This window comes from Ovis aries, chromosome 3, assembly GCF_016772045.2.
Source record: "Ovis aries strain OAR_USU_Benz2616 breed Rambouillet chromosome 3, ARS-UI_Ramb_v3.0, whole genome shotgun sequence".
NCBI classification, from domain to species: domain Eukaryota; kingdom Metazoa; phylum Chordata; class Mammalia; order Artiodactyla; family Bovidae; genus Ovis; species Ovis aries.
The window spans coordinates 42,755,886-42,771,646 of NC_056056.1; the positions used below are offsets into that span (position 1 = coordinate 42,755,886).

The 15,761-nt window shown below is 43.3% G+C and overlaps 1 long non-coding RNA gene across 1 annotated transcript in view; it reads right to left on the reverse strand.

The window, feature by feature from the left end:
* The window catches only part of LOC121819028 (uncharacterized), a 108,084-nt gene that overhangs the window by 75,941 nt on the left and 16,382 nt on the right, over window positions 1–15,761 (reverse strand). The window contains exon 2 of the long non-coding RNA XR_009600146.1: window positions 14,735–14,921. This is a non-coding gene — a long non-coding RNA (uncharacterized LOC121819028). The remainder of the gene's footprint in view (window positions 1–14,734; window positions 14,922–15,761) is intronic.

A 15,761-nucleotide genomic window follows, 5' to 3' on the forward strand; every position in this document is an offset into this window, starting at 1 on the left:
GACACCCATCTGGTGGTATGGAGTTTGGAAACCTCCTCTCCCACTTGGCCCATCTCAAGCCCAAGTTACTCTATGCAATTTACAAGGCCTAAACTGTTGCTTAGTCTAACTGTTGCTAACTTAGTCTAACTGTTGCTTTCTGACCTGCATACAGATTTCTCAAACGGCGGGTCAGGTGGTCTGGTATTCTCATCTCTTGAAGAATTTTCCAAAGTTTTTTGTGATCCACACAGTCAAAGGCTTTGGCATAGTCAATAAAGGAGAAGTAGATGTTTTTCTGAAAGTCTCTTGCTTTTTCTATGATCCAACAGATGTTGGCAATTTGATCTCTGGTTCCTCAGCCTTTTCCAGATCTAGCTAGAACATCTGGAAATTCGTGGTTCACATACTGTTGAAGCCTGGCTTGGAGAATTTTGAGCATTACTTTACTAGTGTGTGAGATGAGTGCAATTGTGCGGTAGTTTGAGCATTCTTTGACATTGCCTTTCTTTGGGATTGGAATGAAATCTGACCTTTTCCAGTCCTGTGGCCACTGCTGAGTTTTCCGAATTTGCTGGCATACTGAGTGCAGCACTTTCACAGCATCTCTTAGGATTTGAAACAGCTCCACTGGAATTCCATCACCTCCACTAGCTTTGTTCATAGTGATGCTTCCTAAGGCCTGCTTGACTTCACACTCTAGGATGTCTGGCTCTAGGTGAGTGATCACACCATCGTGATTATCTGGGTCATGAAGATGTTTTTGTGTATAGTTCTTCTGTGTATTCTTGTCACCTCTTCTTAATATCTTCTCTTCTGTTAGGTCCATATCATTTCTGTCCTTTATTGAGCCCATCTTTGCATGAAATGTTCCCTTGGTATCTCTAACTTTCTTGAAGAGATCTCTAGTCTTTCCCATTCTGTTGTTTTCCTCTATTTCTTTGCACCGATTGCTGAGGAAGGCTTTCTTTTCTCTCCTTGCTATTCTTTGGAACTCTGCATTGAAATGGGTATATCTTTTCTTTTCTCCTTTGCCTTTTGCTTCTCTTCTCTTCTCAGCTATTTGTAAGGCCTCCTCAGACAGCCATTTTGCATTTCTTTTTCTTGGGAATGGTCTTGATCCCTGTCTCCTATACAATGTCATGAACCTCCATTCATAGTTCTTCAGGCAGTCTGTCTATCAGACCTAACCCCTCAAATCTATTTCTCACTTCCACTGTATAATTGTAAGGGATTTGATTTAGGTCATACCTGAATGGTCTAGTGGTTTTCCCTACTTTCTTCAATTTAAGTCTGAAATTGGCAATAAGGAGTTCATGATCTGAGCCACAGTCAGCTCCCAGTCTTGTTTTTGCTGACTGTATAGAGCTTCTCCATCTTTGGCTGCAAAGAATATAATCAATCCACTTTCAGTGTTGACCATCTGGTGATGTCCATTATAGAATCTTCTCTTGTGTTGTTGGAAGAGGGTGTTTGCTATGACCAGTGCATTCTCTTGGCAAAACTCTATGAGCTTTTGCCCTGCTTCATTCTGTACTACAAGGCCAAATTTGCTGTTACTCCAGGTATTTCTTGACTTCCTACTTTTGCATTCCAGTCCCCTATAATGAAAAGGATATCTTTTTTGGGTATTAGTTCTAGAAAGTCTTGCAGAACCATTCAACTTAAGCTACTTTAGCATAACTGGTCGGGCCATAGACTTGGATTACTGTGTTATTGAATGGTTTGCCTTGGAAACAAACAGAGATCATTCTGTCATTTTTGAGATTGCATCCCAGTACTGCATTTTGGACTCTTTTGTTGACTATGATGGCTACTCTATTTCTCCTAAGGGATTCTTGCCCACAGTAGTAGACACAATGGTCATCTGACTTAAATTCACCCATTCCCTTCCATTTTAGTTTGCTGATTCCTAAAATGTCGACATCTCCTGTCTTGCCATCTCCTGTTTGACCACTTCCAATTTGCCTTGATTCATGGACCTGGAATATTCATGGAATATTCCAGGTTCCCATGCAATATTGCTCTTCACAGCATCAGACTTTACTTCCATCACCAGTCATATCCACAACTTAGGTACTGTTTTTGCTTTGACTCCATCTCTTCAGTCTTTCTGGAGTTATTTCTCCACTGATCTCCAGTAGCATATCTATCTTTTCTGCTATTAGACAATTTTATCATGGCATAATGGAAAGACACCTCTCCAAATTTATTCTCCATTCCTAGATGTCCATGGACAACTGAACTTTCCGAAAGACCCAAGAATTTTTTTTAACTAAATGTCTCCAAAGTTTAGTGAAGGGTGAACACTGTCCCCTGAGTGTACAGGGGGGTAAGCATGAAGCAAAGGAGAAAAGAAGAGAAGATTTATTCACAGACAGGTGGGGCCGCTGCACACTGCTGTGTTCCTTCACACACTTCTTTCTCGTCAAAGCCAAGTTTTTATGAATGTTAACTTGAAGCTGGTGACAGTTTAACCAGATAGGTACTCTTACGCATCTGATAGGAGAGTAGATTGTTTAAGCCTTTCTAAAAATTCACTATCTCCCAATAGCTACCAAGAGCTTTATAAAGGCCAAGGTCCTTTGATCTACTTCCAGAAATACATTCTAAGGAAATCAGCAAAATGTACTCAAAAACAAATCACACAAGTGCTCACAGTATCATTGCTGAATCTAGAAATGATCTGATAGATTAGCAATAAGGTAATAGCACATAAATGATAGTTAATCCATGGGCAGAGTATTCTAATGCTTTTAAGAATGATGTTGGTTCTATTGAAAAACACAAAGTAAGTCTGAATAAAAGGAAACAAAAACTGTGTTCTTGGATAAGAAGTATCAGTAGAGATGTCAATTCTCTTCATCTTATTCTATAAGCTAAATCTCACCCCAACCCAAGTCACAAAAACAGGATTTTGTTTGTCCCTTGGGTTGGGAGGGTAGAAATTTAACATAATGACTCCATAGTCATAATCTGGAAAATTAATCCACGTGAAACTAGCAAGGAAATACTATTTTTAAGGATTCCCTGATAGCTCAGTTGGTAAAGAATCCTCCTGCAATGCAGGAGACCCCAGTTCAACTGCTGGGTCGGGAAGATCCACTGGAGAAGGGATAGGCTACCCACTCCAGTATTCTTGGGTTTCCCCTGTGGCTCAGCCGATAAAGAATTCACCTGCAATGTGGGAAAATTGGGTTCGAGCCCTGGGTTGGGAAGATCCCTTGGAGAAGGGAAAGGCTACCCACTCCACTATTCTGGCCTGGAGAATTCCATGGACTATGTAGTCCATGGGATCGCAAAGAGTTGCACACGGCTGAGCGACTTTCACTTTCACTTTCAGTCAGGATACTCTCAGTTCAGTTCAGTTCAGTTGCTCAGTCGTGTCTGACTCTTTGCGACCCCATGAATTGCAGCACGCCAGGCCTCCCTGTCCATCACCAACTCCCGGAGTTCACTCAGACTCATGTCCATTGAGTCAGTGATGCCATCCAGCCATCTCATCCTCTGTCATCCCCTTCTCCTCCTGCCCCCAATCTCTCCCAGTATCAGAGTCTTTTCCAGTGAGTCAACTCTTCGCATGAGGGGGCCAAAGTACTGGAGTTTCAGCTTTAGCATCATTCCTTCCAAAGAAATCCCAGGGCTGATCTCCTTCAGAATGGACTGGTTGGATCTCCTTGCAGTCCAGGGGACTCTCAAGAGTCTTCTCCAACACCACAGTTCAAAAGCATCAATTCTTCAGCGCTCAGCCTTTTTCACAGTCCAACTCTCACATCCATACATGACCACAGGAAAAACCATAGCCTTGGCTAGACGGACCTTAGTCAGCAAAGTAATGTCTCCGCTTTTGAATATACTATCTAGGTTGGTCATAACTTTCCTTCCAAGGAGTAAGCATCTTTTAATTTCATGGTAGACCTCCTCATTATGAAAATATTACTGATGATATTTGAAAACAGAAAGCTCATATGTAGCTGGTGAGAATGCAATAGTTTAACACTTTTGTAGGGCAATTTGTCCTTCTTCTTCATTATTTTAAATACAAATCCTCTCGTTAGTCAAGAACTTCCACTCTAGGAATTAATCCTACATAAACACTCACACTTCTGTACACAAATATATGTGTAAATATGTTCAATGCTGTGTTGTTTATAATAGCAAAAAAAATGGAAACCACCAAAAACCCACCAATAAAGAATTTGGTTAAGAATGAGATATCCATAGAATGGGATATCTTGTAGCAGTTTAAAAGAATGAGATGGATTTGAATGCAGTAATGTAAAAGATTCAATGACATAATAAGCACAAAAGTCATGTTGAAAAACCATATGAATAATATGAACAATATTTTATATATCAATGAATGTAAAAATAACATCTGGAAGGAAATATAAAATTTTTAAAGGGGGAGGGGCCTACAGAAAGTGAGGGCATGAGGTAGATGAGGGGAAGGAAGTTGTTTATTTTTCATTCCATATCTTTCAAGGTTTTTTTGACAATTAATGGATACCATTGTTTAAGTCACAAACTAATAAACAGATGACATTTTAAAAATTAAAACTTAAGCATTTTATTGTTTATTAAGATTCATTTAGAAAATTAATCAGAGCAATAATTGGTCAAGAAGCAAGAGTTAGAACTGGACATGGAACAACAACAACTGGTTCCAAATTGGGAGAGGAGTACATCAAGGCTGTATATTGTCACCCTGCTTATTTAACTAATACACAGAGTACATCATGCAAAATGCTGGGCTAGATGAAGCAGAAGCTGGAATCAAGATTGCCAGGAGAAATATCAATACCCTCAGATATGCAGATGACACTACCCTTATGGCAGAAAGTGAAGAACTAAAGAGCCTCTTGATGAAAGTGAAGGAGGAGAGTGAAAAAGTTGGCTTAAAACTCAATATTCAGAAAACTAAAATTACGGCATCTGGTCTCATCACTTCATGGCAAATAGATGGGGAAACAGTGACAGACTTTATCTGGCAGGGGCGGGGGGAGGGGGGGCGGCTCCAAAATCACTGCAGATGGTGATTGCAGCCATGAAATTAAAAGACGCTTGCTCTTTGGAAGAAAAGTTATGACCAACCTAGATAGCATATTAAAAAGCAAAGATGTTAGTTTGCCAACAAACGTCCGTCTAGTCAAAGCTATGGTTTTTCCAGTAGTCATGTATGGATGTGAGAGTTGGACTATAAAGAAAGCTGAGCACTGAAGGATTGATGCTTTTGAACTGTGGTGTTGAAGAAGAGTCTTGAGAGTCTGTTGGACTACAAGGAGATCCAACCAGTCCATCCTAAAGGAAATCAGTCCTGAATATTCACTGGAAGGATTGGTGCTGAAGGTGAAACTCCAATATCTTGGCCACCTGATGTGAAGAACTGACTCATTTGAAAAGACCCTGATGCTGGGAAAAATTGAAGGCAGGAGGAGAAGGAGACGACAGAGCATAAGATGGTTGGATAACATCACCAACTCAATGGACATGAGTCTGGGCAAGCTCTGGGAGTTGGTGATAGACAGGGAAGCCTGGCATGCTGTGCAGTCCATGGGGTCGCAAAGAGTTGGACACAACTGAGCGACTGAACTGAACTGACTGAAAAGAAAAATCAGATCACATAATTATATAAACAGTATGCTCTCACCTATTTTGAAAGTTATATCTAAATATACACATAAAAAATGTTGGCAGGAAACACATCAAATGGTATTGGTAATTACTTCTAGTGATAAGGTTATAATCAATTTTTACGTGATTCTCTCATTTTTTTATTTTTCAAATTCTTCAAAATTAATTATGCATATAACAAGAAAAATTGTAATGATCAACTCTGAATTTGCTAAGCAAATAATTACTTATCCTATTTTAGACCAGGAATCAGGAGAGAAAGTGTTGGACATAATCCCTTCCTTTGGACAACTTACAGTTTCACAGATGAATAGGAACATATAGTTAAAAACCATTAGTCTTTAACATGTAATTATATGTAACGTACAGCATACGGTAATAATGATACTGTATTGTATATTTGAAAGTTGCTAAGAAAGTAGATCTTAATTTTTTTTTTTTTTTGGCCATGCCTTGAGACATGCAGGATCTTTGTTCCCCAAGCAGGAATCGGATCTATGCCCCCTTGCAGTAGAAGTGTGGAGCCCTAACCAGTGGACTGCCAGGGAAGTCCCAAGAGTAGACCTTAAAAATTCTCATCACAAGAAAAAAGTGTTCTGTAACTGTATGAAGATAAATGTTAATTAGCCTTACTGTGGTGATCATTTTGCAATACATACAAATATTGAATCATTATGTTATACACCTGATGCTAATATAATGTTATATGTCAATTCTAACACAATAAAAACATAATAAAATAAGCCACTAGATATCAAGATAGAACAACAAAGAGCCAAGTGCTAATCTGTTTCTTACCAAATGCCAAAATGTATGGAAGAGGTGTTCTGAACAATGGAACAACAAAAAGGGAAGATGCAATGCTAGTCACAGTTATTATCATCTTCCTAACGAGGCAGCTGGAACAGCCTTGTGAAATAATATGACAGTTCTCATCCATAGACAGAGTTAGAACTATACATGTTTGATTCTGGGTTTTGAGAGGTCCATTTCTTCAATATAATGCCTTCACCATGCACTGACACCTGAAATTTTAGTAGTAAATGTTTATCCCTTTATTTCATAGTCTACCCTCTTGAAAAGAAAATGGACCAAGAAGTGGCAACATTTTATACAGGAGGGCACTCTTCCAGCTTCCATGCGCCATTGACAGACATCACCAATCAATCTCAGCACTTTCCTCCCATCTAAGAATCTTCCACATGACACTTCCAGCAGCCACCAACAATTGAACAAAGTTGGGATGTGAATGGAAAGTTATCTGCCATTTCTTATTATTTCAGATCTGCATTTGAATGAGTTGAGAACTATTCAAAGCTCTGTCACATCCATGATGTCTTTCAAGCAGGTGTTATTTTCTTCTCCTTCATGCTAACATGGAGGACTTTAGGAGTTTCTGCAAACTATTCATGGATACATCACTAATAAGTAGGTCCTAGATTCTAACATGGAGGCTAGTTCTTCTTCCAAGCCCGCTGCTCTCTGTGAAAGGACTCTTCTCTTACACAGCGACATGAAAGAATTGATCTTATCCTCTTCTGAAGTCAGGGGAGGGGAGAGTTTGAAGATCCTGAGAAGCACTGAGGATAGGAAAGGGCATCATCAAAAAGAAGCAGGATGTCAGAGCCCAGGGGCTATGGACATAAGGTATACCGTAATTCTGCCAAAAGCCAGCACTGGGAAACCAGTAAAAATACTCAAGTTCCCTGCTACCACTGGTATATAACTAGGCTTCCATCAAGAATCCCAGCAAGGGCAAGAACAGCAGCCACCACACAAAAGCCCAACAGAGACGGAACTGCAAGAAGAATCCCCATGCCTCAAGGTGATGAAAGGATGTGGGCTGTTTTCCCTTATTCAGTCTGGAGTCCAGGCAGCCCTTTTCTGCTTTCCAGGTTCTGAAGGACCAAAGCCAGCCAAACAGGTACTCCACAAGTTCTTCCCAAGTTCTAAACAGTCAGTGGAAAAATCACAATCAACAACCATTTTCTCCATTGTTGCTTCAAACGGGGCTCTCAGATCTGCCAGGGCTGCTCCATGGGCTGAAGTTCCACTCACCTGGCTCCATCTGGAGGCACCTTAAGGTTAACTTCCAAAAGCAAGGGCTTCCCTTCTCAGTGTGACAGAGAGACAGACACAGAGGCAGAGTGTATGCATTTACCAAGTACACCCATCAACTCTCCCTCCAATCCAATCCAATACTGAACATGCAACAGTCCTAAAAGTGTTTTAAAACACCAGAATTGGAATAGTGTGTTGAATTTGAAGTTAACATACAAAGTCTTGACTTTAAAAGGCGGGATTTTCACAACAAACATGCGTTGCTATAGAGATGGTATAAGCCTACATAAACTTCAGGCATTCATATTCACAGAAACTCCTGAAGCAAGACCAAATGTTGGCCCTAACATTCCTGTTCTTGCCAACTTCCAAGTAGTGCACAAATTATGCCAAAAATAAATGGGTGTGACTAATACAAGCTTAGAACATTTTTTAAAAATTTTACCTTGAGGGCAATATTTATTGATATAGGAGCTGGGTGTGTAAAGCATACTTCCCCGTTCCATAAACCCATCTGTTTTATTTACACTTCCTAAAAGACCTGCATGCACATTTTTTCCATGAATTGTACAACTGCTAGTAATCGTGTATCATTTCAATCTGTGCCCCAGCTCTATTTTAACACCATGTCTCTTCCTTTTTGTTTGTGATCCATTAAGCACATACTAGAGGCAAAACAGTCAAGACTTAACTCTTCTGGTCCCAATTACATACTCCAGGGCTGCAGAACTGTCAACCAGCTTTGCATAGCTGACACCTCCAAGGTCTGCAAGCCCAGGGTAAATCCTATTACAAGCTCAAGGATGTCAAATTGGTTTCTGCCACCGACCATCTTTCCCGTGACCCCTTCCCCAACCCTCCAGGCCCCAATCCCAAATCCCTCATTTCTCCCACACTGGGGTCAACCTGTGTGACAACTGGGCTGTGCCCTGAATCTACTCTCTCCTGTGCTGGAAACTCACTGCTAATTACTATAGTCACACTTCTTAATTCAACAAGCGCCAGGCGGCTGCCTGCCATCTCCCCAGTGGGCTGGGTCACCAGCTATCTCATGCAGGTCACTAAGTCGACATTTATTTCTGATAGGAGATGGTATTACAAGGTAGCTGTTCCAACATGAATGGTAATCAACAATAATTAAAAGTGATACACCCATTCTGACTCATATGATAGTGTTAAAAAAAAAAAAATCCAACAAGGTTGATGGATGGAGTAGAAAGAGAAAAAATTGCCTAGCCAAGACAGATAAATTTTCCATCTCAACTTCAAATTTCCAGAAAAAGAGTGTGTGCCTTTGTTTACTTTAATTCACACAGAAGTGTGTCCACATTGTGACTGCAGTGAAAGGTAGCAAATTTGAATTTAAAATAAAATAAGTTGAATTTTAAATAAAGGACATAGTTCATAGTGTTAGTCACTTCATCGTGTCCAACTCTTTGTTGCCCCATAGTCTATAGCCTCCCAAGCTCCTCTGTCCATGGAATTCTCCAGGCAAGAATACTAGAGTGGGTTGCCATTCCCTTTTCCAGGAGATCTCCCCGACCCAGGGATCAAACCTGGGTCTCCTGGATTGCAGGCAGATTCTTTACCATCTGAGCCACCAAGGAAACCCTAAAATAAAGGAAGGAAATGCTTACTCTCAAAGGTCAAACCACTTCACCTTGACACCCAGACGGCAGTACATCCAGCATCAGTTCAGTTCAGTTCAGTCGCTCAGTCGTGTCCGACTCTTTGTGACCCCATGAATTGCAGCACGCCAGGCCTCCCTGTCCATCACCATCTCCTGGAGTTCACTCAGAGTCGTGTCCATCGAGTCAGTGATGCCATCTAGCCATTTCATCCTCGGTCGTCCCCTTCTCCTCCTGCCCCCAATCCCTCCCAGCATCAAAGTCTTCTCCAATGAGTCAACTCTTCGCATGAGGTGGCCAAAGTACTGGAGTTTCAGCTTTAGCATCATTCCTTCCAAAGAAATCCCTGGGTTGATCTCCTTCAGAATGGACTGGTTGGATCTCCTTGCAGTCTAAGGGACCCTCAAGAGTCTTCTCCAACACCACAGTTCAAAAGCATCAATTCTTAGGCACTCAGCCTTCTTCACAGTCCAACTCTCACATCCATACATGACTACTGGAAAAACCATAGCCTTAACTAGACGGACCTTAGTCGGCAAAGTAATATCTCTGCTTTTGAATATGCTATCTAGGTTGGTCATAACTTTCCTTCCAAGGAGTAAGCGTCTTTTAATTTCATGGCTGCAATCACATCCAGCATCCACCACGCAAAACCTCCCCTCTGCCCATGGAGGTCATCGTGGTTGTTCCAGAGCCGTTGCCAACTTCCAGTCTCAGAAACTGAGAAATCAACTACTACCAACCCTCTGGCTTCCAGAAGTGATTTAACCTGAGCTATAGAAATTGACTGCTGCCCACCCAGGTTCTCAGCCCACACCTGGAATCCTCTCTAGACCACTGGCAGTCTCAACAGACACTACAAATTCCCAAGTCTTGTAGGCAAACTGGAAGCATCCTCCCCCAGACACATCCATGCTTTAGTCACAGATCCCTTGCCCCCAGATCAAGATTCCATGGAGCTTTCTTTTAACCATGATTGAGATTACCCATAATAGTCACCCTTCTCACCACCACCACCACTATCCCCCCTCTGCTGCCCCCATCTTAAATCAGTTTCCCAGAATCAGATCTTGAGTCTGTGATTCACTTGCCAGTAATATATCAATGAAGTGCTTTCAGGAAGAATCAAGAAGGGAGTGGGGGAAGCAGGAGAAAAACAGGGCAAGAGCTGAGTACGGGTGTGATTCCAAGCCTCTGCCTCACCCTGATTGCAAGGGGCAATCTAGAGCACACACTGAGGCAAGGAGCTGGCCCTTCTGACTCGCATGAGGTCAGTCATTTGCTGCCTGTCACCTCAGGGCAGAAGGGAAACCCCCAGACATGTCTGGCTCTTGTGCTGTGATTTAAGCAAAGCCAGTGGTCCGAAGACATCTTGTGAAGAAGGCCATTGGTGCCAGCCTGGAAGCAAAGTGAAGGGAGACTGGGTGGTGGGCTCTGAGGACCAGTATAGGCTCTGAGGAAGCACTGGCAGTGCCTATAATGACCCGAGGGAAGTGAGCACTGGAAGTTTGTTCTGTTTTGTTTTGTTTTTTGCCGCAGCCCTCAAACTTGCAGAACCCTACTTCATCAGCCAGGGATCAAACATGCATCCCCTGCACTGGAAGCACAGAGTCCTGCCCACTGGACTCCCATGGAAGTGTCCACACCAGTAGTATTTTACCATTAATTTCTGAAAGCAATTCTTAATATGAAAATCTTTGAAAACCAGGTATGAATTGGCAGAGAGAAAATAATCACATCCCGGATTGCATCTACCCTACCGGAAAACACCAAAATGTAAAGTCTACTTCTCTGATATAATACCTGGACTGGGAAGTAAGAACGTGGGACCCAGACACTCTGTATATTAAAATGTTATACTCTGAAGCAGCTATGGAAACGTAAAGTGCCATTCTATTCTCCTTCCTGCATGACCACCATCCAAGCATGATTATCCAACTCCCCCAGGGTGGCAGAATTGTAAAAGGCAGCCTCCTATGCCCAAGACCTCCTCCTGCCTTCTGACCACCCAGCCTCCTGTCCCTCATTTTACCCACTTTGGCCATTTCAGGGAAGACTGAGAAATGGAGGGGGATAATTTCAAAGAAGCCCATGTGCTCCCCACAAATGCTTCAGAGCATCGGCCCAGCTCTGATTGATAGATAGTGCCTGCACATGCGTAGGATGGAGAAGAGAGTGACGCTCCACTAGTGATGCCTGACACTGGTGTCGGATGAGGCAGTAAAGGCACATCGCGGAGGATGGATGCTCTAGAACCTTATCTGCTCTTGACAGTACATCTGCCTGTCCAATACCTATCCTCATTTCACATAAACTGTATTCACTAAAGGAAAAAGGGAAGAAATGGGTTTAGAATACTTACCACTTTCAGTATAAAATTTGGAATCAAACGGTGTCTGAAAGGAGTGGAGTGGGGTCTTCCCTGGTGGCTCAGTGGTAAAGAATCTGCCTGCCAACGCAGGAAGCATGAGTTCCATCCCTGATCTGGGAAGATCCCATGTACCGCAGAACAATGAAGCCTGTGCCCCACAACTCCTGAGCCCGTGCCATAGAGCTTGGGAACCAAAACTCCTGAGTCCATGTGCCACAACTACTGAAACCCGCATTCCCTAGAGCTGTGCTCCACGACGAGGAGCCCATGCTCTACAACTAGAGTAGCTCCCATTCACCACTGGAGAAAAGCCTGCGCAACAGCAAAGCCCCAGCACAGCCAAAATAAATACTAAATACGCAAAATCTTTTCAAAAGAGTAGGGGGTAGCATTTGTCCTAAAGAAATGAACTATTTCAAGAAGAATATAGCACATACAGAGAAATTCTTGAGACACACATAATAAATGATGAGATAAAAATAACTTCACGAGTGTCAACATCTATGGACTTTCAGGTCATCAAGAGCCCACTCGTGTGATGGATATGAACAGGGTTCTTAATGTTTCGGATGTAATGAGAAGACTGTTCTAAAGGTACAGAAGGAGGTGGGATTTCAGCCAAGCCCTGTGTAAGTTAAATTTGGATGGAGGAAGAAGGGGTTTTCACTCAGCAGGAAGAACTAGAGAGAAGAAGCCATATTCTGGGCATGCTCACCGAGCAAGAGGGTTCTAGAGTACAGAAGACAGTTTCTCCCACGCAGATACAAAGCCATGCTTCCTAGCCTACCCACACTGCAGGCAGCTGCCTCAGGAGGCCCTTCACTCTTGGGGCTGCTCTCAAAGAACAGCAGGGCTCAAGGTGCTCACCATCAGTGAGTGCAGAGGACAGCATCTCAACCCCAGCTCAGGGGCCCCCCTTGTGCTGCCCAACCCGGTCCCAGGAACTCCAGCCAACACATGTATTCTTGCCAAAACCCCAACCTATGAAAACAGCCAGTGATGAGGGAAAGGCAGCAGGGGTCCCCGTTCCCACCTGAAAAAGATATGTGGAAACAGCTCTTTCCTGTAAGACAAAAAATCACCACCATAAATACCCACTGGCCACCTCTCTCCCACTTCCTGACTTATTTTCCAGCAGCTGGCCCCATATCTAACAAAATCTGACCAACAGTCAGAATCCCAATCAGCTCCAGGACCTGACTGCCTCAGACCCTCCCTCCTGTCTCCCCCCAGCCTCCATCCTCTCCCAGCCCCACCCCTGGATGAGCTGTGAGCAGAACACAGAAGCGCAGGCCAGGGAGTGAGTGTACAAACTTGGACCAAGGCCCCCGTCCCCTCCCAGTTCCCCAGCTTGCACCCCTGTCCTCTTCCTGCAGAAGCAAGCCCTCCTCCCCTCACTCAGCCAAGCCAAATACTTAGGCACCAGTTCAGCTTTCCAGAAGCTGACGATCAGCTCCATGCTGAGACTTGTTCTAAAATAACTGAGAGGGGGTAGAGAAAGAGATGTGGGAACAGAGAGGGAGAAGGAAGACTATTGGCTCCCTGTCACTTGGCAATGAACCTGCCAAAGCAAAGTTTACAAGTTTTAGAGGCTCTGGGGTGGGAGAGGGGAGCCCTTTATCCGTGCTGATTTTAAGAACAACTTTTCATCCTATTCACTCCATGTGCACTGGGGGCGATTTTGTTGCTCTAAGAACAAGAAACCAATGAGTGATACCTCCTCCCAAATTGCCCCCAGGCTCCTCAGGAATGGGACTCTTTTCAAGAGGAGTGTCTCTCTGACACCGTGGATTAATAACAATAACAACTCACAATTGTGAGGAGCTTTTAACTTTTCAAAGTGCTCCTCCATCCATCATCCCACTTTATCCTGCTGACAACCTGGCGATGCAGGTGGAGCTGGGATTATCAGGGCTGGCCTTCAGTGTAAGCAAAGCAGATTAGGTGCTCAATAGGTCCAGGGGCCCAGGAAGGGACTGACGGCCCCCAAGTCCCTCCCAAAAAGTTACACCTAACAGCCCTTCTCACAAAGACAGCTCTTCCATGTCACAGCGTAGACAAGGCTTAAGAAGCAATAGACTATGGAAAGATAACCCATCAATCAGTGTGTAATGTGGGGCAAAACCACAGGTGGGGCTTTCCTGAGAACCATTTTTAACAGGGGAAGGGAATGGGTTACCCAAAAGAAATGGAGGAAAACAGCTTATGTCATCCCTAAGATTATTAACTCTGCATTATTGTTTAAGCTTTTTTTAAGAATACTTTTCCATTGATTTATTTATTCTCTTTTTGGCTGTGCGACCTGCAGGATCCTAGCTCCCTGACCAGGGACTGAACTAGTGCCCCCTGAAGTGAAAGCACAGAGTCTTAATTACTGGACTGCCAAGAAAGTCCTAGAAGAAAAGAGGTCAAGTCACTCACTCATTCATTCCTTCCTTGATTCAAACACCTTCTTAGTAAGCTCCTGTTGTGCCAACCAAGCCTGGTGGCACAGGATGAAGATATAGACCCTGCCTAGGAACTCACAGGAGGGCAAAGAAGGCAACCTGAGTATCAGGATGGAGTTTTGATATATTCCACCCCTTCCACTTTCCTCTGCCCTCACTCTGGGTATCAGAGATGGCCTTCTAACTCACTGTCTACAACCCAGAATGAAAAATGTAACTGATTTCAGAATAGCTATTCTAAACACATGCATGCCTGTGTGCATCAGTCGCTCAGTCATGGCCAACTCTTTGTGACCCCATGGACTGCAGCCTACCAGGCTCCTCTGTCCATGGGATTTTCCAGGCAAGAGTACTGGAGTGGGGTGCCATTGCCTTCTCTAAAGGATCTTCCCAACCCAGGGATCGAACCTGTGTCTCCTGCACTGGCAGGTGGATCCTTCACCCACTGAGCCATCAGGAAAGGCCATTTTAAACATATAGCAGAGATTTGGAGAGAAAGACAGAAATAAAACTCTAAAATCTTGATTTTCATAGCAGAAACCAACTTCTGGAAGTTTCAGAGCGCAGAGTCAGAGTCATTCATCATACAGCAGGGAAGAAGACACAACACTGACCGTTTTCATTTCAATCAGGAGCACTCGTTCCACCAGCTCCTCAGAGCAGGAGACTCCTTGGCGATCTGATCACATTAATTCATCAGGACACTGGGCCATGAGGGGTCCGGGTAGGACAGATGCATGACCCCTGTACTTCTGACTCCCTGTCACTCAGCCACAGGTCAACTCCTTAGATGCTTCTCTCCTTGAATGCAGAGAAAAACATGATTTGAGTATCTACAATTTTGTTGTTGTAGTCTTTGTTTTTCAAAAATGCCCTTGGTATGATGCTGCTGCTGCTAAGTCACTTCAGTCGTGTCCGACTCCGTGCAACCCCAGAGACGGCAGCCCACCAGGCTCCCCCGTCCCTGGGATTCTCCAGGCAAGAACACTGGAGTGGGTTGCCATTTCCTTCTCCAATGCATGAAAGTGAAAAGTGAAAGTGAAGTCGGTCAGTCGTGTCCGACTCTTAGCGACCCCATGGACTGCAGCCTACCAGGCTCCTCTGCCCATGGGATTTTCCAGGCAAGAGTACTGGAGTGGGGTGCCACTGCCTTCTCCACTTGGTATAACTGATTTCAAATGAAATTAGAATTTATTGGTGGACTATTTTTCAGCTTAGTCATCTTTTTTATTGTGATAAAAAGCACATACCATAAAATTTACCATCTTAACCATTTTTAGGTATACAGTCCAGTAGTGTTAAGTATATTTATTACATTGTTGTAAAACAGTCTCCAGAACCTTTTCATCTTACAGAACTGAAGCTCTATACCCATTAAACAATGACCCTTCCTTGCCCCCTCCCACCATCCCCTGGTAATTACCATTCTACTCTCCATATCTATGAATTTGATTACTTTACCTACTTTCATACAAGCGGAGTCATACCGTATTTGCCCTTCTGTCACTGGTTTATTTTGAGTAACATCCTCAAGGTTCATTGTGTTGAGGCATGTGACAATTTCCTTTGTTTTTAAGGCCGTATAGTAGTCCACTGAAGGTATAAACCTCATTATGTTCTTTATCCATTCATTCATCAGTG